Raw genomic sequence first — 25,346 nt, forward strand, 5'->3', positions numbered from 1 at the left:
TAATGGGGACTCCCCTCCACCCCCACCAGTGTGCAGCCCCACCTGGATGATGCACCAGAACGCTCACCACACATCAGCTCTCAGTGGGGAGGAGAGCAGAGTAATGAAGCCAATTCATAGAGTAAGTACTCTATACTGTAAAAAACTATTCATACTGTAAGACAGTAAAACGGGAAAAAACTATTTTTCCCGTCAAGCTCTTTAGCAAACCCCAGTCCCCAGGATACTGTACTGTATCCCTTAGTTTATGTAGTAGCTGAGCTTTTAATTACTTTGACTAATTGATTCCTTAACTGAACAGTTTCTTAATTAGATCTAGACCCTGTTTAGGCTATTTTCTGCACTCAGTCATGTGTTTCAGAAATACCCTGCTAGTTGTCAAGATATTTAGCAAGCATCATGTGCACAACATTTTCCAGAAATTGCTCTTCTTCTTCATCGCACTAAACATCTAAGCAGTGATTTTAGTGACATAAGGGAATTGTGTAGTACCATGGATTCCCATGACAAACATTAATTTAGGCCAGAATTTAAAATAAATTGAACTCACTTGTCAGTCCCAAATAAAAACTCTACTTGATATTGTGCCACAGGAGCTCCTACTGTATTTCCTCTAACAGGGAACTTGCCATTAGATGTTCTGGTTGGTTAGTGGTGACGGGTTTGAGATTTTAACTTTTGAATACATTTGGGCTTTAGTGTCACCTGATCTCAGTGACTTAAATTCCAGAGGCCTGTTCAGTGAATAGAAACCCCCACAGAAAAAAGGGGGTTCTGAAAACTATCACCCCATACTGTATCACCAGTATCTAAACAGATGAATAACACTTTCCAGTACATTATTGATCTATTGAGCAAGGCATTTGTCTAAAGGAACTCTAGTCCTCAAGGACAGAGTTTTTTGTTTCCAAATGATTTCTAAATCGAGCAGATTGCATCTTTTCAGTCATCCGTTAGGTCCCATGTCGACACAATGCTGACTTGTAAGACTGGATGGGTAGCGGCTCTCCGAGAGCAAGGCTGGAGACCCCGAAGGACCAGCAAAGCTTACACATCGCAGTCCCGATTAATGACTTTCTTGACTAATTTACAATGGCTGCTTTATCAAAATTAAAATGAGGATTCAGCTGAGAATTCATAATAAAAAAAACACAATAGAGAAACCTCGGACAGCGGTGCTGGGTAAATTTTAAGTGCTGAAAGCAGTTAAAAACATTTAACCAGTCAAACCTTCAGCTAAAGGGTTACATTAATTAAGTCAGATAAAAACTCCAAAGTCCTTTCAGTAAAAAGTGTATGTGAAATCCGACAGCAAAGATACCTGAACCTGCAGCTGAAATGTCATACAACCTTGCAATAGAGTAGGGCCCAGCTTTTATTTTTCTACCTACAGTATATTAATGATGTAAATCCTGACAACAGCTCTTCCCCAGGTTGGATGTGTATTTAATCAGTTCACAGGAGTTTCCTAGGCGGTTTAACTGGAAGATGCTGCTGATGTAGATGTTAGCATTGAACCTGAGGATGGTCAACTGGTAAGAGTCATCTGCCTTCGGGGGAACTGTGGTTTCTGACTTTTCTTTTACTGTGTGTGCCTGCTGGGCACTGGAGTCAGTTTTCAACAGTATTGCTCTTGAAGGAAACTCTTTTTCAGGATCTAAGGTAATAGATCTCAGTCCCATGTCCCTTTCTTTTCATAAGGCTTCAAAACTGATTAATGGAATTAAAAATACCAGTCAGACATATTGTTTGACTTGAACAGTACAGCAGTTTTGGAGGTGCCTGTGGACCAATGTGCTTTCCAAGAACAGCTCTTAGCCACAGGCCACAAGAAAAATGTGCAATTTTTACTTTTTTAAATGTAACAGTTAGAGGCACTGTAACTTTAAGATTATGACCCAAAGCATAGCTTTGCTCAAGTGTTATTTAGAAATTAAATATATGATTTTATTGTCACAATCAGGATTTTCAATTGTCCATTTTGCTTTTTCGATACAATAGACTGCTCGCCTGACGGCTGGTGTCTGTTTGTTGTTTCTTTTAAAGACTTTAACAATTTGGCATCGGTCAGTTAAGAAAATCAGATAATATTGACACAGTAGAACGAAAACAAGCATATTCACAACATACAGTATAAACATGTTCTTTTGTAGTTTAGCCAGGAGGAGAACATGTTTTAAACTATCTTTATGTTTGCAGTGCAAACAAATCCTATGCACTCGATGTATTTTAGAAGAAAAATAATCTGGTTGTAATGATGTTTATCATGAACATAGTATTCCTGACTAACCACCTTTTTTGAACCGAAGGCATTTGTCTACACAGCACCTAGTTAGGCGTGACTTGTCACATTTTAATGTTACTTTTTTCATGCGCTAAAAGTAGTCACTTGGAGGGAGGGTAACAGTACAGTAGTAACAGTAAAAACATAACGTGACTTCATGCAGATCACAGCGTTGAATGAAGTACTGTAGCAGTGTGGTTTCTGGGCTTCTGGGCGCCTTACTAGAAGGTAGCGAGTTGAAATCCCGGGCAAGCCAGCAGCTCCTGTTCGACTGCACTAAGGTGCCAGGGCTTCGCTCTGGATAAAAGGTAACACCACCTGCATGCACCACGACCGCTTTCCCCGAACGAGACCGTAAACTTCATCTTGGCGTCTGAGAGAACCGACGATCGGAGCCGTCTACGAAACTGTGAGAAACCACAGCTGTCCACAGAAAACAAAACGTGGGGGAAAAAAACAACAACAACACGACAAAAACTTCCGGCGGCGAAGGAGTTAAAGCTCTCCGTAACTCCGTGTGGTGTGGGTATGCCTTAATCCGCGACTCCTGGCTTCGTGCCAGCGAGTTGCTTCGCCTCCATCCTCTTCTCGCATAGTGAAGGATCCTGGAGCTATTGCAGAGGCGGCCAACTGCTCCATATTTGGCTTCTATTACACATTCACAGAGCGAGCGAGCGAGAGAGAGAGGTGGGAACAGCGAGCGACACAGAGAGAGCTAGCCTCGCTTTGCTGCAGACATCCTTCTAGTAGTGGAGAGGAGACGGACCCGCCGTCACTGCAGGAAAACAGCCCTGGCAACAAGGAAAGGCATTGCCCTCCTCAGACCATTACACCGTACAGTAAGTCCCGGCGATTTATTTAGCGTGATGTCTTGCCTCGGGAGCCCCCGGCTTCGTCGCCGCTTCTCCTCCCCAAGAAGTGAGGAAAATGGCTCTGAGGAACTAGGAAGGGAGACGCGATGGATCACAGTTGGCGTTGTTTTCTCTCCCCCCCCCCCCCCCCCTTCTTAAAACACCACCACGACCAGAAAGGAGGTATAACTTCTTACGCAGAGGAAAGGGTCTGGGAAAAATTTCCGCCCCGGGCGTCCTTGGACGTGCACTGCGAGGCGTGCGCCCGTTCGCAGCGCTGCGCACCAGGCGGCGGTGCGGCAGAGGAGCGGATGTTGCCAGTCACGGTAGCCGAGGAGAAGCGCACCGAGCTGGGGCTGCTGTCGGACAAGCTCTCGCGTCTCGCTGCGTCACTCCACTTCCTCTAGCGGGCTCACGACGCATTACAGAAAACACTTCCTAATCGATGTGTCCATAGTGTGTGTGTGTGTAGTACAGTAATCCACGAGATAAGCGTGTTGTTTCTAGTTTTATTAAGCGGGTTTTTATATTGTTGGGCAGCTCTTTCAAAGGACAGGCGTGTGGGTGCGTTGCGTAAATTCAACACTCTTCTGGGTTGAAAGAAATGTAACTCTTTTTAATAACCCTGTTACCTGGAAATGTTACAGTAGCTGCTTCTAAAGAAAAACAAACCAAAATTAGGAGCTTCATCATCCCTGCATTAAGATTTTTTTCTTAAGGGTAGTCTTATGCGTTATATTATTTGGCCCATGCCACGAAATGTATATTAGTTTAACACCACTATGCCTTTTGTATCGAGGTTATAGTAAGTGTAATATTAAAGCAAACAAACATACACATATTTAGAAAATACATACCGATTCACTGTGACGTTTCTTAAATACACCCAAACATAAATTAATTCGCTTTAAATGGACATTTTTATTCCCGTTCCTTACGGCTAGTGGTTGTGAAGTCTTGCCCGTGATGTCATGTAACCCAGCTAGCTATATCGTTATATAATAGGCTGCTGGGATCTCAGCGTTTGCGGACTATTTATACTTTGTTTACAGTAACGAAAGGCTGTGTGCATTAGGGAATCCTTTTAAACAGATGTGCTTTTGCAACTTCTGCTCGGGTGCTTGCGTATTTGCACGCTACTTGCCTTAGCGTTGGTCTTTAGAGAGGGAGGAGACCGTGAAAAACCACCAATTTATCGCCGTGCTGCAATATATATATATATTGTAGTAGAGTAACGAGGCAGGTTCTCCTCCCAGGCATCTCGGTGTATTTAAAATCTGACATTAACACGAACTGTCTGCATTCACAAGTTTGTTTTCGTGACGCTGTTGTACAGTTTCGACGTTATCAGCACTTGCGCGCGTTTGTGGAGTCGCAAAGTTGAGGTCTGTGTACATTTTTTTTTGCGAGCAGGTCTTGTTCGACGTTGAGATTTTTGAAAAGGTGAAAATAATGTCTGAAGAACTGGGATATACAGTACGTGTGTGGGGGGAAGGAGGCACAGGGCTCTCGGTATCCTAGCTCTGGCTGTGATTGACAGTGAGCTCTTCCGATGCTTTTATCAGGAGCAAATTAAACTTCCCCCATAGTGAAAGACTGTCAGCCGCGCTCTGCACTGAATGGAAGAAGAGTATTAGAGAGGACTGTTGTAGACCGAGGCTGATGGCCTCACCGGAGCTTTGCTTCAGCGGCATGGAGATTTCCAGTCCACTGTGCAGACTTGCGGCGCTCTTACTTCAGCCGTGATCAATCAAGCAATTAGATCGGGCTGCTATGGCAACAGACAGTATTTATTCGCCCATTCAGGTGTGTTTGCCTTGTGCCGGGCTATGTTCTCCAGTTTCACGGGCACTGCATAGTAATCTTCGCTTGCCGCCAATCTGTTTAGTTAACCGCTTGAGGTTTAGTTTTGTAATTACAACACTGTTACTATAAGGCCACTGCTGCTGCAGATAATTCCAATTACGTACGTTTAAATTAAGAGAATTATTCTTCGATAAGATTAAAAATAACGTTCTTCTGATTAACCTTTACAGCGTTTAGTTTATATCACAGTAAGTGCTTCACTGCACGGAATGCAAAATTGCGGGTGATGTTTTTATATTTGTAAAATAATGGAATCAGGGAGAAAGGTTTTCTAAGGATAAAGACATTTTTCTGCTTGGGTTTTTGCACAGTTTTGTAAAGTGTAACGTTCTTTTTTTTGTCAAAGGGAAAATGCTGTGGTATAAGTTAACATCTAACAAATTTCTTGAAGGCTAAGGAATTTATCTAGTGTTGTAGTTCCTGAAACAATGCATGCACAGTATTCAGGAGTACACCAGAAGAGCTGTTGTCAGAACTTGGACCCACAACCTTGCAGTTACAAGCCCAGGGCCTTTGCCACAACTCCAAAGTGCTCTCTCCTGTACCCCTTTTTGTTGTTAACAGGGCACTCAATTACATATTACATTCAGTAAGGCCATTTAACAGTCGTGGTCTTGAGAAATGAAAGGAGTAAGTGAACAAACTTAATTTCAATAAAACTGCTCCGTCAAGTCAGCATTTCCTTACAAGTATTGCCTTTTCCCTAGCAAGCAAGTATATACAGCATAGCTTCCTTTGATAAATAGTTTGCCGTCCTGATCGGTCACAGTAAAATGCGTTTCCATAGTGAACATGGCGGTAGATGGGACAAGTGTCAGGAGTCCAAATCGTTTTTCTTCCTTCCTGTAGTAGCTGTATAAAACTTTGAGGCTAAAAATGGCCTTTGAAAAGTCTCATCCATACAGTAATAGCCTGTCCTGGGGCTGAAATTACTTCTGTCATGTGCCAGTTTTGCAGTGGACGGGGTGTCAGGTTCTAGGGTCTAGCGTCTGCAGTCACTGGGTTACTGCGTTAGTTCAGGAATGGGGAGGGGGGGCAGTGAAGTACATGAGAGCTGAGACCCCCCTCTCTGTCTTGGGTCAGGACGAGGGCATCACCAGTTGAGCAGTATGGCTGAATATACAGGATGTGATCTTTATCCCAGCACAGTCGTGATGCATCAGGAGCAGAGAAGTAAGAAGCCCACACGCCTTCACCGCATGACGAGTGTCAGGTTTCCTTCAGAGTGACTGACAGGTGCCGGACTAACTAACCATCTTTTTCATCTTTGGTTTAAAAAAAAATAGCGGGACGCACCTCAGCCTCAGGTTTACAAGCTTTCAGATTCGAACCCGAGCTCGTCAGGAGACCTGATAGCACTGGGGGCCTGCAGAGGTTCTTTGAAATACATTGAGGATAAAAATCGTGGAGGTGCATATTGTTGTAATGTGTTTGGAACCACTTAACACACACTGCTTGAAGAGGGTGAACGTGATTAAGTATTCTGATAAAAGTTAAAAATCTCTGAAAGAATTCAGTCCTTTTTGGGCATGGAAAAAATATACACTGAAAAAGGTTTTACTGTTTTCTTTGGAGAGGGGCGGTGTTTTCCCTGAGATCTTTATTCTGGTTTTAATAAAGAAATAGGGAACGACAGGAGCAGCAGTAGTTTTGATACCATATTGTCTGTTGAGGTCTGCTAGCAAATTATTTTGAACAAAATATTCAAATTGAAGATATAAGGTGTTCCAGCAATGGAATTAAGGAACAATTCTTTGCTCGTGTTTTGTGAAAGCATGTTTGTGTACATATTAACAGGCATGTCCACTTTGCACTTAGGAATTAGTGCAAGGAAGGAAGTCAAGCTGCTGTTTAATAAAGTGGTAATTCTCTTGATACTCTTTAACTCCTTCAGGGGAGGCAACGTCAAGTACAGCCGTAGAGTATCAAGTCCACAGCACTTTGACAAGCTACTGCACTGCCTGTGCTTTGAGCACTGGCGAATGGGAATTCCTTCTCACAGATCTGACGCTTAAATTCAGACCCAGAATGAGGTCTCATTCATGTAAAAAAATCACAGCAAGCCATTGTCTTTTTTTTTATAAGAAAGCTGGCAGAATACACCTCTGTGTTTGTCTCAGGGGGTGGAGGAGAAGAGATGAAAAGTTTGGTGGTATCTAGTTCTTTATTTCTTGCCCTTTCATCTTTTCGTTTAACAGCTTTCCCTTCTGCGGTTATGGCTCTCTGCTTGCCTTGTACTCCTCTGTGATGCTGCCCTTTTTTTGCAAGTGATGGGGGGGGGGGGGAAAGATGAAAATAAATCCTTTTTGCGACGCAAAGCAGGCAGAAATGGATTATATTTAAACCACAGATATTCTTCTTTCCTCTTACTGTGGCTTATGTGGGACATTTTCTGATGTGATGTGTGAAAAACACCTTATCCCTAGTCCTGGTGGATAAGGCATGCTATAAATGTATGGGCAGTCCTAAGTTATGTTCACTTTAAAACCAAGATGCAGTTCATCTCTGTGCTCTTACTGAATTTTCATTGTTTAGCCAGAAGGCTTTGAGAAACCCAATCTTGTTGCCAGTCAAGTCAATTTGCATTCCCTTTAGCATGTCTAAGGTGCTGTATGTATGTTTTTAAGCCGATGACAGCAAGGGAACTCCCTCTTCTCCAGTTTGTAATCAAATGCTGATATTTGATATTGCCCATGATACAGGACTTGTTAGACAGCGCTGTCTGCAGGAAGGATGCTTTGGAAAAATGTGAGTGTGAAGGATATGCATGAGGCCTGACAGGTAATCCAAGCCCCATTCACAGAGATGTTGCAGGGTTGACCAGCGTGACAAAGTGTAATCAAGAGGTCACTTAAGAACCTCAGCTTTTATAATAGATCCCTCGCAGGTTTCTTTTCTTTATAATAGTTTTGTGCTACTGTCCATTTGTTCCTCTCTATGGCCTGCTTTATTATTCCTTTATGCTATAATGCGATTTCAGAACCTCTCACAGACTTGGAGCATGGAACATGTACTTTTATATACTGTATATGTTATCATGTATTAGGTTCAGTAGCTGTTTAGAAGTTTAATTTACCATAAACTACACGTTTTTGTCTAATAACATAGCAATCCCAAGTTAAAAGCTAGTTATTTTTGTGTTTTTTTAATTTCCCTGGTCACAGAAGATACAAAAGAAAGCACAGTGTGTTACCAAACTATCACATGAAGCTAACACACCACTGATCAATCACGCCTGAGCCGACCTGTGGGTGTCTCCAGGAACACCTTTCAAGAACCTCAGTTTTAGTCAGCCGTCTTTCTCTGCACTCAGGCTTTGCTCCTTTCATGTGAATGTTCTCTCTTAGTATGAATGTCTTTCCCCTGTACTGCTGCTGCTATAGTATCAGATTTTAATGTGTAGAATTTGGTTTCGTGGCAGAGAAAACTAGGAGTCTCCGATAAAAGCAGTAGAAAAGACAGCTGCTTTTCTAACCATTTCACTTGGGCTTTTGTTATTTGGATTTTGGACTGTTGAGTTGTGGAGAGTGCAAGCAGGCTATGTTTACACTCTTTTGGTCGTTTTGAATGCTTGTCTGCAATGAACACATAAAACACAACTTGATTTTTCACACATTTGGCATTTTTAAAGCTCTTCTTCCCCTTTGACTTTTGGCGCAGAATTTGTCCTCTGTTTCTGGTTGCTGCTGTTGTTGTCTCCATCATTTTCTTTACCAACGTACAACACTTGTAGATCTCAAAGGTCGCAACTGGGCATTCCTGTCTTAACTGGACCAGAATGTTTACTAAATTGACCCAAATTCCCCCTGTTTAATCCCTTTTTGAGTGGATGATTTAGGGGTGACATGCAGGACCGGCTGGACTGTGGCTCTCCAGGACTAGGAAGGGTTACTCCTGTATACAATTGTTTGGCTGAATATCCTTATCACTAATTCAAGCTGTTGAAAGCTGCTCCCGCATAATTTAGCTTGTCTTTCAGTTACGGATGTGGTGAGGGTTGTTTTATGTCTTTGCACGCTGCAGTCTCCATATTTTCTGGCACTGTGTTCTCTTTATTCAATTCAATTTATTTTTGTATAGTGCCTTTCACAACAGGTTGCCGCAAGGTGCTTAATAATGCAAGTAACAATACATTTTGTGAATACAGAACAGAAGACCAGGCTTTCTTTACAGGTGTGGTGTAGTGAAAAGCGAAGGGCTGTGATTCACTGTGTCACCCATCCTACAAATTTGGAAAACCCAGCAGAGAGGAGTAGCAGCAGGCTTGCTGACGGAGGGCTCAAAACCTGACGGAAACAGCTTGTCTATTTTTAGCGCCTTAGTTGAAACCCAGTTCTTGTTTTTTTAATCCTCAAAATAAGCTAATTTGTGTAAATATGATTAAATTGATAAAATGCTTTGTCACCTGACAGTTACATCTTAAGCAGAAAGCATGGAAGGAAGACACCAAGTATTTTACTTTTTCCTTTTCATGGTACAAAGCACAAAACAGTCACTATTTTCATAATTAATATGATTTTATTCAGCCTGAGGTCTCTCTCTCAATCTCTGTATGAATAATGTGAAAAAGCGACCCATTAAGAAATCAGACATGTTGAAGAGTTAGGTGTAATATTCCATCTGTTTCATTTAATAGCTTGTTGATTGCTGACAGTCTGCAGTATTGTCTGTACTTTCAACAGCATTTCCTCAAGCAAAATAACATGCTAAACAGCATTTTAATTGAAGGCACAAATTGTCTGCTAGTATCGAATTGTGTGAAAAAGCATCTGGAACGGGTAATAAATTCTATGATACTTGTGGTTATGTAGATTATGGAAGTTGTTCAAATGTATTTTAAATGTGGTGAATGTCGCTTTTGACAGAAGTGCCGTTCGATGAGTGAGGACTCCTGAACCAATTACCTGTTGCTGTGAGAATTTAGTAACTAGATACTTGACTGAACAATAAGAAGGATCATCATGTTCCTCACTAGTGATGCTAATGATGCTAAAAAAATAGTCGCCTATATTGTAATACAGGTATCACTGTTATTTTCCTCCAGCAATAATAAGAATAAGAAATACTGTAATAGACACTTTTGAATTTTTTCTGGATGTGTGGGATTGCCAGGTGTTTTAGACTATACCACACCACAATTTAGAATCGGTCCATGATTCTTTGTCTTGGTTCAAAGCCACGATGCCCACACCCACCGGGAGAGCCACTCACCCATTGAGCTGTTCCTCACAGTGCAAGCTCTGCTGCAGCGCGCAGGACGTTCAGCGTGGATTGGAGAGACAGTGGAGAGGCGGTAGCCTGGCATATCGCAGGCGGGTGCTGGGAGCTATGCGAGCCCAGCGCGACTAAAACACTTCCTCTGGTGGGGGCGGCAATAAGGAAATAATGTGTTGCCACTTGGGCAACTCCAGTCACAGTCGGCTAGTGACTTTGGCTCAGAGCCAGCGACTGCTTCGTAAAGCTCAAGCTGTGCCTGCAGTGAGTGTCTCAGCTGGGTGTTCCACTCAGGAGCCAGGCATAGGAGTCACATTTTTTTTAAAAGCGATTTACAGAGACTGGGAGGTGAATTAATACTGCATCGTCACCCAGAGCAGAATTTTTGGTATTATACTTCTTTCCAAGGGCGGAGAGTAGAGCACAGATCAAACAGCGATATCTCACACACTGGGACATGCACACGCAAACACAACATAAACTGGAATGCTACAGAGCCCTAAGCAGACAATACACACTAGCTAAATATTTGACCAGGATAAGAAACGGCAAAGAGAAACAGACTCTGGTGAAGTACTGGCTCAGTTTCTAAAATCTGGCCATAGAAACTGGGTGACACAGACAGACTGGACTGCCCAGAGAGGACGGAGATTGGCTTTCTGCTGCACTGGGAGAAGTACTCTGGGAATAGTAAAACATTCATCCCTACCATAACAAATCTAATCCTAGAATTCCCACACCTGCCAGAATCAGAACACTTCCCAGTCCTACTGGGAGAGGGGGAGGGAACTCAGTTGGGCTGGCAGCCCAGAATGTGATCTCCCTCACAGCCTGATGAACAATAATGTTCTACTGTATGTGTTGTATGTTGAATGTAAATGCCCTGTGATGTGTTTGTATTGTAGCTGTTGTGTTTATTGTATAGGCTTTGGCAACACTGTAGTTCATTTGTCATGCAAATAAAGTTTATTTAATGAAATAAGGAGGCTTATTAAAATACTTAGGTTAACTAGCACTGATCCCAATCACTCCAATGGTCAGGGGCAGTTTGGGGTTCCTCTTGTTGGTTTAGGTGTTAGAGTTCTAAAATCAAAACTCTAGGCATATAGTGGCCATATAGAACAACAAGCACTATGAATTCCTGAAGATTCAGCAAAGCGTAATAATGTCTCTGTGTGAATTTAAAGGAGGAGTTGATATATAGAAGCATTACATCCACCTTCTTGCTTTGTGTAATGGGCGACAGGATTTGTTTTGGTTTCCTGTTACACCCAGTTTTCTGAGGAAAAAGCATGGCAAATTATGCTGAAACAACAAAGCAAACAGAGGAAAGGATATGCATGAATTAAGGAATTAAAAACAGGGAAACGCACTATAAATGATTTTTTTAACTACTAGGAATCCCTATTATTTGTGGCTTTGTATAGCTAAAGTAGATGCATAAGTTCATTTTCATCATACTGTGAAGTGCTTACAGCAATTTAAATGTTTATTGCATCATGTCAGTGTACCGCTTATGTCAGTACTATGGAATGTGTTGTCATTCGGGTGTAATTTAGGACTGTACGACTGTACACATCAAGCTGTAAGCTTGTTGCAGTTGTCTGGAATGAAACTATTTTTAAAATACAGTGTTTTCGGTTCAGGGTTGACACACCTGAAGAACTCCAAAAGCCTCTGGCCGGTGTGGGGCTTGATGGTAATGAGGAGCAACAATGTAAGAATTTGAAGCTGTCACCTGTAAAAGTTTTTGATGGTGGGTATAGCATTTGTACAGAAGTATTGAAGGTTAAGGCCAAGAACATGTAGGAAGAAAGCAGCTGCCAAAGAGAGTTCTCACAATGATGTTATTATTAATTTGTTTTGCTGGGGGGTCATTTCAATGTGAAATCCATTGCCACCTCACCTCCTTTAATGTTAATGAACTTTTCCATAAAAGCTTGCAAGTGGGAGATAACGATTAGACTGTGGCTTCTGCACCACAGAGGTGCTGAAAGTTCTCTCATGCATAAGACCATCAGACGCTCATATCCTCCTCCCTGATAACCATTTTGGTTTAATTTTAAACCTTATAATCAGAGCAGTCAAACTGTTTCATAAATTCTGTGAAAATAATAGCTTTGAAATTAGAGGTAATTTCTGACTTTTGACCTCAATTCTCATTTTTTCCCAAGGCCACAGTTAAGAAACTGGTTTGCGTCTTCTGAAGGTCTTATGTTGTGCCTGTCTGTGGTTGAGGTGCCACTTGAATAAATTGTCAGGCCAGTCTTCCAGATGAGTTTTCTATTTTGCCTGAATAATGCATTTATTGTTCTGTTAATTTTCACGAAATGTTGATGGAAAGCAGCAAAGCCTAGAAACACTTAATCCATTTTACTTTCTTGCACACGTTGGGTATTTTTGTTCAGTTTGGTTTAAAATAATTGTGAAAAACAGTATCTTTACTTCTCATGATTTGTCACACCAGCACTGCACAATAATCCACTATCAAATAAAATGCCTAGCTTTTATTAAAACAAAAAATACTTTGTTATAACAATATAACAAAATGATTATAAAATGATTTCATGACTGTTTATTACAGTTCAAAATACCAAAAAATAAGATGAGGAAGTCAGTTGAACCAGTCAAAATGGAAATGGAGATGAACCGAGATCCAGTTTAATTACGGATCATTCAGTTAAACACCCCTAAACCAGTCCGAGTGACATTCCTGAGGTGCACCTCAAGGATGGTTGAGAAAATGGGACAAAGGTTGAGAATCGCTCAAATTCATAGGAACCAGTCTATAAAGGCATTGAGTTGAAAGTAGCATTAGTTAATTTTGATGATTAACAGAAAAAAGGAAGAAAAAAAACCCCACATAAAACAATCATAAATCATGTGTTTCTCTGGAGAATATCTGCCTGTCAACCGACATGATATTACTACATGTTCAACCAATTAATTCCAGATATCTTTTCATCTTTTAGCTAGAAAAATGTTTACATCTTATGGTATTTTAAATGTGGTGCTTTAATTCTCAGTGTTCGGTATTTGTCAGTATTGGTATGAAATTTGACGTATTCAGTAAATTGTTTGCTTTAGCTCAATACCTTGCATATCTAGACTGTGTGTAACAGGATGACTTTACAAATGTTGGTTTAGTGCCAAACTTCTCTGACACCCTCTGAAATTCAGTTTACTTAGGGAAAAATATTTTCTTTTTCCACTTTGTAGTCTGTTGGAGTAATACCATTTAACACATTGGTTTGAGAGCACAAGGAGCAAGCTTTGCTTTGGAATGCAGAGCTTTAAAAATGAAACTCAGTTTATTGAAGGTTTTTTCTGTTTGTCCTGAGCGCCGATGAGGCGCTTTTTAAAGTGCACCTCAGCAGGTACAGTAGGAGTAGTGTGTACTTCAGTGTCTTAATTGTGTGGCAGTGCAGTTTGGGATACTTTTTAAACTCTGTGCTATAGGCAAAAGAGATTCCTTCCTCACATGCTGGGTCCTAGGGGAATAAGAGTACAAGACACATGGAAGACCTGTGGTTTAATACTTTGCTTATTACTTAATTTTGCCAGAGAACAGGAACTTCATTAGAATGACACGAACCTTCTCTTACAAGACACTATTTCTGTATTGCTGATTGCTATAGATATTACTATGTTGTGACTCAAGGGTTGTAATTTACTGCTTGATGCTTCTTACAGCCATATCATTTCTGGCAGCAGGAATATTTGCTTTTACTCAGACTAGACATAGGCTGGAGGTTTTTCGTGTATGATTTGTGTGGTAAGGTACTGATGCCCTTTTCTAAGAACTGCTTGGTGTATCAATTTGCATCTTGTTTCAGAGAGTCCAGGGTGCTTCTGCTTAAGGCATGATTCCGTCACAGTTGATGTATTGTACCTGCTGAGCAACAGTCATGTAGGATTATTACTTGTAAATATGCACAGATGCTCTTGCAACCAAATCTTTGTTCTTTTTACTTATTAACACTTGAGGACAAATAGAAATCTGCAAAAAAAAGTTGTAATATACAGCATAATAAAGATCAAAAACGGTCTGATGTTTGCAGAAAAGTGAAATATAACTGTCAGGCTACATAATAAAAACTGACACACATGAACTGTAGTTGCCCTCTTTACTATGTGGCTATAAATATGGTTGTACAATATACTGGAAGGGATCACATTTGGGACAAGTACTGGTATAAATGCAAATTAATTGGTTAATTATCATATACATTGTACCAAACTCTTTACTTCTTTTTGCTTGAAAAGTTTTTGTCGACTACAAGATAATTTCTTAAAAATATACAAATTTATGTTGCACAGTTACACAAAGAATGCAGAAATTTTAAATAAAAAGGACTTAAATGTTTAATATGTCTCAAAGGAATTTTGTAAAAGCCCATTATAGGGCAAGATACATGGTCAAGGGCCTACAGGGTGTTTTATCAAAACTGAAATGGCTAAGATGCACTTCTACTCTCAAGAAGACACAAGTGCAAAACTACACAAATACACATGAGAGCAATCAAGCTCAGTGCATATTGTGATAAAGTGACAAAATTTACATGTAACTGGACTCAATTGACTCTGAGCCTATTATAGACTGTTCTGACACCCTTTTGGAACCCGAATAACATAGAGTTCTTGCAGCCTTTTGTCTTGCTCTGAAGCCAGAGGTGCCTGTGAGCTTCTGATACATGAACAGTTATGCAACAAAAGGGATGATTGCTGTCTGAATTAAAATGACTTTTACCGATGATTAGAATGAGTAAATACAATCTACAAGTGCAATAATGATATGAAAAGTTCCCCTTTCTTTCTCCTTGAGTGAATTCTTTTATTTAATATTCCCCTGCAAGGTCCTGAAGAGTCAATGTACTGTCTCCAAGAACAGAGTAGTGTTAGATGTTGCCTCCTAAATCATAAGTAAAATTAATAATAGGAATTCAGTTTTTGATTGATATAGTTTATAACTAAAACATCAAGTAAAATATATATGTTTTAAAAATATGCACTTCTATTATCATATGAGTTGATGCTGTTGTTTCCAAGTAGCATATATACACAGAATGAGCCGAATGACAGACCTTACTCCAGGGGTACTGTTTAATTAAAATGGACGGAAAAAAACAAACCTGTGGGAAAGAATTAATGAAAGCCATGAGCAAATTAAACACTTTGGTTTCAGTGTTATTTTTTTTGTTCCCAGATGTGCAGTTCTGTACCTTTGATGTTTTTTTTGGGGGGCATTAAAAGGCCATTGAAAAATTTGCTGAGCTCAGGACTGAAGCCGTGTCACCTCGAGTTTAAACTGAAATAAATGTGGATTTAGAAAAAAAAACTTTCTTCCCCCTTTGTGCTGTCCAAAGCCTTGCTCGTTGTATACATGGCGCAATGTCACACATGCCATTGTCTTGATCATGCTGATCTCTTTGGGAGCATTGACCCGTGAGATCATTCTTTGCTTCTTACTGCTTTTCATGTGTTAGTATCTAGTTATTGCTGGTGGGACCTGATGTTTGCTCGCACTGCAGGTGATGCTGTTACACTCAGAAGGAGGCTCTTGCAGTGATCTGTGCTCTTCAGTGGCTGTAGTTTGGTCTTTGTAATATCCTGTGTTACCAGCAACAGATACGAGGTGGGTAAGTGAAACGAGTCTGAATCAGCAGTGTTAGTGTATGGCGTGCTTGTGTTTCCTTTCTTTCTGAGAGAAGGTGACAATGGAGATGAGTCATCTGTCTTGCAGATGACAGAATTTACGACACGAAGAGATTACAGTTGCATGCTAACTGAACATCACAGTTATCATTCAGTTCCATTGTGCTGGATTTGAGGTCAGATGACACGAGACCCTGTACGAATAACCAAGTTTGGTCTTCATGGCGTTTTTCACCACATTACTGTGTTCATCTAGCGGAACCACTTTTGGATTGTGCACAAGGATGCAAAGTTCAGCAGATTCAGAAACAAATTAATTTGTGAGGCTAAAGACGACAAGAAAAAACACACTGCTAGGCTCTAATCCCAGGGTTAAGTTCAAATTAACATGTGGCCCTAGCAGTAGAGCCTTCTAAAGGCATTCAGTTCTACACAGAATTTACACAAACTGAAACAATTAAACTTTGGTTGTGTTTACACGCTATGAGTGATTATATATCCTTTAGTCCTGAGATACTGTGCTTTCCCCTTAGTGTAATGTCTGTTTGAATTATAACTCACTGCCCATTGTGGCAGAGTACCATAAAAGCAGTCAGTTTGTTATTGAAAATATTAAAGATGGTTGCAGCCAATGTGAGTGAGACATGTGCTGCTGAATTTCCAGATGACTGTTTGCATTTCAGATTTTAATTCAGGCCAGGTGATTTTCAAGCAGAAAGAGCTCGTTGATTCTTCCAGCGTAGCTTATCGTTTTGTGTTTTGTGATTGGTACACCTCTAACTGCAGGTTAGGTAACTGGATACCAGACTTTTAGCTAAAACTAATCTTTTAGGGTGTGGAGTCTTTGCCAAGGCTTGTGTTGAGACTTTGTGGTCTCTTCAGCTGATAACAGATCAACCACAGCCCCCCCTGTTTTACTTACATGACAGTTCTGGGAAATAGCAGACTAGTCATACAGCTTAATGACTGTCGCTGAGTTTGTTCCCTTTCAAAAGTAAGAAAAATGTCTTTTTTCACTGGTACTTGTGGATGATGGTCAGACTGTAGTTTGTTTGGCTTTTGTTGATATAACAAAGTCTAAATTCAGACAGCGCATCCGTTCCATTAAGGCAATAAAGATCTCTGTTAAGAAACCCGTGTAGATTGTATAGAACAAGTCACCCCTGGTTTCATTTGGTATTTCTGTCATACCATTAAGCTCTTTGATTGACAGATGACCGTGTTTAAGGCCGAGGTCTAAATTCAGTAAGGGCTTTAAGGTTTTGGCTACTGCAAAGAGTTGCTGAGAAGTATAGGACTTCAGTGGTGGACAAGGGAAGTGACAAGGAGCTTATAGAGATTTATTGTAGTCAGTACTGCAGTGGTTGCCATGGCGCTTGTTTAAGCTTATGAGTATTTTCAGAATGCAAAAAAGACTAGGAAGTGTTACTTAAAAAGTTTTCTTTATCCTGTAGGTGTGTATATTCTGAATGCTGGAGGTGTTCCCCGATTAGAAAAAAATAAATAAAAACGAATGAAACTTTGTTGTATTGCATGGTGGAAAGCAGTAGAGAACCTGAACATGCTGAAACTCTTGAAAACACTGTATACCTTTTGTCTAAGTGTGTTCTACTCGTCCTTGAGTACCACAGTAAGTCTAAACTGCATGGAGATAGCGAATGACTGATTAGCGAACATGTAGACCTTTCATAGAAAAACATAAAATTAAAACCTCATGTGGATATGAATGTTCTCCTCGCGGGTTAGTAAGTTACACTGAACTCGGTGACCTTATGACAAAATATTTTCTTCTCCTTATTTTTCAGCTGTTTGCCAAGGTTACATCTTCGGAAAAGGATGCGGTGTTGCACAATTCCCAATGCTTTCAGAATTGTGCTGCATGGGTTTGGTGTCTTTTTTTACACATTTTGTCCATTACAGGATTTATTCAAATCCTTTAAAGGAATTTCACATAGCTGTGACCGTTAATTTATGTTTGTCATTTCAGAGGTTGGCCTCTAAAATTATCCCCAGAAGGGGTCTTACCGTGTGCAGATATCAACAGCTTCTCAGGCTTTGTGCAGCGTGTCCGAATTGAAGCTCAGGTCCTCTTACCTTTCTCTCTTAAGATACTATTTTCTTGGTGTGAAAAGTCCTTCATAGATGCAGTGATGAGAGATCAGCTCTTGAAGAGAAGAGTTTTTGTTTAGCATGTGGTGCTTTAAGTGTCGGTTCACAGTGACGCCAATTGTACAAAAAAAGTGAATTGAAGGTTGTGGCAAGTGACAAAAAAAAGATATGTTTATTGTGTTGTGGTAGGAAAATAAAATCACTTAAAGCCTTTTAAACCATGCGGTGTCACTGTACAGCTGTTCATTTGATTCTTTCAGTTTCTGAAGCATCGGAGTAAGGTTAATTATTCATCCTTCATTTTGAACAGCATTCATTCTTTTCAGCTTCTCCTTTCATTTCACTCTACACACGTGGATGTGAGGCACATTTTGTGATATTATTCGTAGTTTGGTGCATTCTAAATGGTCTTTTTCCTTGATATGTTGATGTATTTACTTGTGTACTGTACGCTGGACAGAACATTTTCCACCTGGTAGCTTGATCTTGTTTAGATCCCTGAAGCTAAGCAAGGTTGGGCCTGCCTGGCTAGAACTGGAATGGAAAGACCTCTAAACATGTTGCTGCTGTAAGTGGCACTGATGGGTCAGTATGTGGCATTCTGCACTCTGGACTAATACTGTATGTCCAAACCAGGGCCCCATTATGGCATTGTATAGGTGACACTATGCTAAAGAAGGTGCTGCCTTTCTGATGCGATGTGGAGCTGTGCTGGCCTGTAAGAGTAGGATTGATGACCCTGAAATGATGTATTCTGGCAAAATTCCACTTTGGGTTTTTATAGCTCAGCCTACCTAAAGCTTCCCCTTAATTCAGCTGTTAAGGTAATATCTTACATCTCCACGTGATCTGGTGTGTATTGGGGTCTCTGTGCGTAACGGCCACCACTCCACGTCCAGCGCAAGCTGTAGTTCAGTGGTGGGTGAGAGGTTCCCCACCTGTAAATGAAGAGCTTTAGGATCTGTAGGAGTGAAAAGTGCCAAAGAGACAAGCAAATAAATATTACTCATTTATTTACAGAGATTCTGCCTTTTAGTGTTTATCTTTGATTGCAAGACAACTTAAACTTTTTTGAGGCAATTAGTTTGTGAATTTAATGGCTAATTCCTTCACCTCATGTAATTTGATGTCAACATGGTACCAGTTTCTCTGTTTCTGAGCCATACATGTTCAGTAAGCAATTGAACTTAAGCAGAAGGAAAACTGGTTGTGGACTTGTTTGATACGTTGTCATTATTACCTTTGTTCGTTCATATGAAATGAATCACTTATTCATAGGTCTTTAGTAAAAATAAGGGAGTAAGTTCTTAATTTGCACGTTTCTAGTATGCAAGATTGCATGAAGATTTGTGTGCTGAAGTTGTTGGAAATAATGTTCTTTTACCAGTGTATTTTTGAAACCAAGAACGGAGTGGAGGAAACAGTCTAAACAAGGAAGAAGATAAATTTAAAGCACCTGTGTCAGTGGTCCTGCTGGAACCAGTAGATACTGTGCAGTGGTACTTCCGGACGAGGATGGACAACCACTTATTATTGTAATAAAGTCACCCAGAAGCATGTTTGAAGTACAGGGTGCTCACTAAATTTGTTTTGTTCAGAAATCCATCTAACAACATGGAACCAGTCTGAGAAGCATTAACACAACGGGGTGCATTACACTGATTTCACTCTGGAATAGATGTGAGTTGCTCACAGGGCCACATCTGACATGCCAGTCAAATCAACACGCAACCAGAGAAAAGCCACATGACCCTAGGGAGAAAGAAAAGACTCAACTGAGAAGGTGCCCCAGAGAGGAGTTGAACCCAGGACCCAAGAGACCAGCCTCTGGCCAAAGAACTATTGTGAGAACTGCCCAAGATTGCAGTGCGTTTCCATCGGCAAGGCCAGTGCACAACAGAGGGCATGAACATCCCCGGTATACAGTGGTACAAAGCATCATGGCCAAAAATGGTGGTCACGTTGAGCGGATGTGCCATCCTCCTGTCCTTGCTGTGGTCGTCTATAGGAACCAGCTCTGCATGGTCCATTCTGAATTTGTATCCAAGGTTGTTGCTCCTCTGTGAGCTTTTTTTCCCCCGCAATGTGTTGATTTAAATAGGGTAGCTAACATTGTGTAGCCATTGCTCTACACAGGCTCTTTCCCCACTTGTTCTGTATGCATAAGCAAGTCAGTGAATGAATGGGCCAGCTCGCTTTCGAGTCATCCTGTATTCGCAGGGTTCTCTGAAGGTGATGAGAAGGCCTTTCTTGAGCAAGGGTTAGTATGTCACTCAGTGAGTGGGCTAACACTGCAAACCGAACGTTTTCTGTGAAAATTTGTGCCGATTAGTTGCTTTGAGGAGAGTGAACTTAATTCTTCACACTTTCCGCTTAAATTTAATAGCGTTTTGTTAAAAACAGGAATCTTCAGGTAGTGGCATAATTGGAATAACCTCAGGACTGGCACATGGGAGAATCCATATAGGATGTTTTCTCCATCACTCACGCAACTCCTCCTTGTGAACCCAATAGGAAAATTGTTTCATACTCTCCATGTTAACCTTGGAAAATGATTTCTTGGCACGTTATTGCATTTAATAAGCCTGCACACTGATGTTACACAGTGCGTGTTGTTCTTGTTCAGACATTTGTTTTCTTCCAATGTTATTAAAAAGACATACTGTATGTCATTTTCTGCTGTACTGTCACTTTTCGTTGACGGAAAATGGAAACAACTCTGACAGCTGTATTTTTCTTTTTGCCATAAAATTCCAGCGATTAAAGGCTTCACATCCTCAAAAATAGCAAAAAAAATATTATCTACAAAATACTTGAAAATAAGTGCCGATATATCCAATCCTATTGTTATGATCATATATTGCTGTTCCCAGATTGCCTCTTGTGAGCTTTTCTTGGCTGAATTTATAAGAAATCTTGTTCTGCACTGTGTTTGTAAAAGATCGGATATTGATAGGCTCGTAGTAAAATGAGTTCTTGGAAGACTTAATGTACTGTGTGTGCATATCGGTGATGGAGGGCACGTTTCTGAGTGTGTGAAGGACAGTGCGTGATATTCAGGGCATATCGCTCTGCATTTCCCATTTATTAACTCTCTCTCCTTATTTTAACATTTATCTTCAACTGGAATAGTTGAAGAAATATTCTCGGCAGCAAGGAGACAAACATGTTGCACGTCTGCTGAGGTAAGAGGTGCAGTTCAACCAGAAGACTAAAAGAAAATACACCATGCCAGTCCTGTTTGGTCATGTCTGCGGCCAGAATCGCCTGTATGTTTAATGGCAGTTCTACATCCGACCCATGTCTGGCACGAACTGCTCAGAAAGCCACTGGAGGGTGACTTCCTTGTTGTGAGTTTTTTTTATTGTTTTACTGTTAAGAGAAGACTCACCGAGAAGTTGGTCATCAAATTCTACTTCCCTCCATCTCTTGTGTGTGTGATTCAGAGTGTCTTTACCATTAATGTTCAATGATTTCCATGATTTGTTCAGCAGAGGTTGGACAGCCTTCTCTTAGGAGGTTATAGTGATATTTCCCGCTAAATTTGGAATGCCAAAAAGAAAGACGCAACACTTTCATCTCCGCGATAAAAAGAACCTCGTTGTGCTATTGTAGAGATTCCTGACCCTAACAACACACTAAAAAAAATAATCTGCATGGTGTGATTTGTAAGCTGGACTTCATGGATTGCGCTGGCGTTTTTTGATTGACCCAAGGTGGCTGAAAATAGTCTTTTTTAACTTGGAACAGCAGGTTCCACTTGGAGGTGGTACTTGCCACAGTCAATACAAAATATCAAGTGGGATCTCATAAGGAGCTTGGTGACACTGTGAGTTAATGTGTCAGTTCAGTGTGTTTTATATGAGTCCTCTCATCTCATTTTTCAAAGAGATTCCATTCTGGCAATTCAGAGGGTTTTGCAAACCATAATTCGCACAAATGGCATTGAGCTGAAGCAGAGCCCTGTGATGTGTCTTGTCTTTGTTCATTAGAAAGGATGGGGTCTATGAAGGAGACACAGTATATTCTGGAAGATAAGGCATCCTTAGTTTATAGCACTGGAGCCTCACAAAATACAATTGACTGTTTCAGAACAGGGAATCCCTTTTGCAGGAAGAAAGGCCTCAAACCAGCACAGTCCCTCCTAATGAGGCTGTATCTGCAGCCTTCAGGTGATTCATTGCGTTAGCATATTGAGAGAGTTCCTGGATGCCCTGTGCCAACTAGCTCTGTTCCCCCCTGTGATGGGTGCACTCCTGCTGGACTATAGACATCAGAATCAGGTGAGAAACCATCTGTCCTGCCTCCCAGTTAATCTGGAAAACACGTAGGGTCTGGGAAAACCATCCTTTTCTCTGTTGTAATGATCAAAAAAGTTATTGGGGAAATGATCTTTTGGCTTTATTTAAAAAAAAAATGCTGCAGGTCATCTCAAGGTAATTTCCTTGGATTTTGCTGCTTTCTTGATCTTTATCATGTTTCTTGTGTGCCCGAGCGAGTCTTAGTTGTTTCTGCTTATCCTGTTTCTTAGTGAACAACAGGTTGGGAGACGTAAATGTGTGTTCCTTTCCGTAAAGGAACTGGATCTGTCGCCTGTGACAGAGATTTATTTTCTTAAAGTGAAACTGCACAGCAGTGTCCTCTGTTTATTTTGTGTCATCTGCACTGAACAGTATAGACTCTGAAGAGTTTCCAATAACTGGTTGAGAAAAACAGTGACAGAACAAGGACAGCTTTGATACGTTAAGGTTATATAATTCTATATTATATTCCAACCAGAGTTATTATAGTCAATATTGTTAATATATATTAATCAGAATTAATATGATTAACTAATGCCTGTTTGACTGTGTCCATTTGTTTGATGATAGTATGCCAGACTCACGTAAAACATTTTCTCCTTCATTCCAGTATATAGGCAGCAGTGATATTCATAGTAGAAGTTACTTTATGGCAGCATCTGTGGTAGTGTGCACCCAGTAGTACGGGAAAGTAGTTTGTAATTGCCAAGGAGTTCTTGCTGTCCACTTCTTGGCACCATGGTAGTTTTCATTGAGGACTTGATTTCATCACTGTGAAAGCTGTGCGAGTTGTCTGGGTACCTGAGTTCACAGTACAGTAGGGTCTTGACATCTGAGAATTGAACATCTGCGAATTTATTCACGATGCGGTCTGGCCGACAGGTTGCGGGCGGCAGAAGAGCAGAGTGGGATGAAACCGAGCCGAAGGTTTGTTTAACTTTCAACAGCCGAGGATGGCGAGATGAATCTAGCAAGTGTGGGAGTCCCTGCCTGCCACCCCCCCCCAAGCACTTGCTACTCAGGGTCCTCATCTCAGCGCGGTCTTGTTTTTCTGTTGTAACGGACACTCCTGGAGAATGACAGGCTGGCGAGGACTTTACAGGCTCTCTGACGATCATGGAGCTGGGAAGGCAGAGAAAGTGCAGGTATCTGCTAGATGCAGAGGAGGGATTCATGTTGCTTATTTTTGATTACATTAGTTTGTTTTAAATGATCAGTGTTATTTTAACTAACTTCAAGCCAAAACATTAGTACTTTAATTATCATGTAGGGGAGGATTACTTATTTTTTTAACTATACATGCTATATACAAGGTACTGTAGCATAATATGTGATGGTATGGGGGTGGACTTGTTATATGTGAATTTGTCTGTTCAGTTCTCTGCGCAGAATCCTCACAGATGTTGAGACCCTACTGTATGGTAAAGGGTGACATCTTCACAAATGTATAATATAGTTATAATATGTTCAAGGTACATACTGTATAAATATAATTATAATATGTCCCAGGTACATATACATCAGTTTTATTGACAATACAGTCGGTAAAAAGTACATATTCCAGAGGTATAGAGATATACTTCTCAAATTGCCCATCTTGTCTCTGAAAGTACTGTGCTAAATTAGTTTGTATAAGGAAACACACTAAGGAAATATATATTTTATATGATTTTCATAAGGGTGTTTTCTAAGGCTGTAAGTTATTTCACTTTTTATTCTCATAAATTGTAAGATAATGTATTGCGGTCTATTAAATAAACTTACACAGACTCAGAGTTCAGTACTTCAGACTAAAGTAACAAATCAAGTACAAGAAGGTAGTTGAACTGTTGCCATTTTATCAGCCTGCATGATCAAAAATAAAAGAAAACTAGTTAAAAATACTTGGTATAAAATAAATGATAGTTTGAACAAGTAAGATCTAGTTTCCAATATGAATACATCTTGCCAATTTGACAATGATACAAGTTGTAGATTTGTACATCATGAATGGGTAAACTTGAAATATGAAAACCTAAGCAGATTGAGGCTTGACTCAACTGCTAATGAAAATATCTTTGTACTACTGCATGGAAAACAATGGAGGAAACGGGATCGGTTAGAGTTTTTTTTTAACTGTTTTGTTCAGAATGTAGTGAAATTAATCAGACAGACAGGAATCCGATGCAAGTGTTTTGCTAGCTCAATAGATGCAAGCCTAACCAGACATCAGGTCTGAGCTCCGATTCACATGACAACCGAGGCAGAAATGCTCATAAAGATATTGAGAGCTTGCAAAGCATGGAGCAGTACATCATTGTCAAGAAATCTTTAAAGAAGGCATTTTGACTGATTTGTCTCAGGTAATTAAAATAGTTCATTCTTTTAAACTTCGTTCATGATGTGACAAAATGTGCTAAACAAGAAGGCTGAATAAGCAGAGCTCCTGAGCAGATTAAAATACAGCTGTCAGTGACAGTGTCAGTGGGGAAATGCTTGTAAAATACTGTGTAGGGCTGTTGACTGTTATCTCAGTTCTGTTGTTGTTTTTGAGATGTCAGTGCTTCTGCTCTCCGTGCCTCTTGTGAAAGGGAGACGGAGACGGTGTGTGAGAAGACAGAGGACAGTTGACGTAACTCCAGGTTTCTAGGGTGTGTGCCTGCCTATGTGTACAACACACACCACACTGCCATTGAGGAGCTTCACGAGACTGGCCATTTTCTGTAAATAAAAATCTAGCAAGCTAAAATAGTGTTAAAACATTTTTATTAACTCCCATTTTTATTATTATAAATTATAATAATAGATTGATCTCTACAATGTGATTAAAAATATTGTAATCCTGGAGATGCTTGTAGATACTTAAGATTTCTACCAGGAAAAAGTACAAAGCATTTTGTCTTTTAACCTACCAACTCTTTTACCATTAGTACTAAACAAACTGAACCGGATTGCATTCAATGAGATCTTGTTCTCACATATAGGATTTATGTGGGATCTACAAAGCGTTGAATTTTGCTTATAACATTGATAACATTGTTTTCACCTTATTTGTCAAATCCATTCAGCCTAAGGTTGGTGGAAGTT

At 40.4% G+C, this 25,346-nt stretch overlaps 1 protein-coding gene across 4 annotated transcripts in view; it reads left to right on the top strand.

The window, feature by feature from the left end:
• Positions 1 to 1,984: 1,984 nt before the first annotated feature.
• The window catches only part of atxn1a (ataxin 1a), a 157,094-nt gene continuing 133,732 nt past the window's right edge, over positions 1,985 to 25,346 (top strand). For all 4 annotated transcript variants that reach the window (XR_016093816.1, XR_016093817.1, XR_016093818.1 and 1 more), the window contains exon 1: positions 1,985 to 3,123. The gene's annotated coding sequence lies outside the window, so the exon portion shown is untranslated. The remainder of the gene's footprint in view (positions 3,124 to 25,346) is intronic.

The sequence above is a fragment of the Atractosteus spatula genome, chromosome 12, assembly GCF_055471065.1.
Source record: "Atractosteus spatula isolate fAtrSpa1 chromosome 12, fAtrSpa1.hap1, whole genome shotgun sequence".
NCBI lineage: Eukaryota > Metazoa > Chordata > Actinopteri > Semionotiformes > Lepisosteidae > Atractosteus > Atractosteus spatula.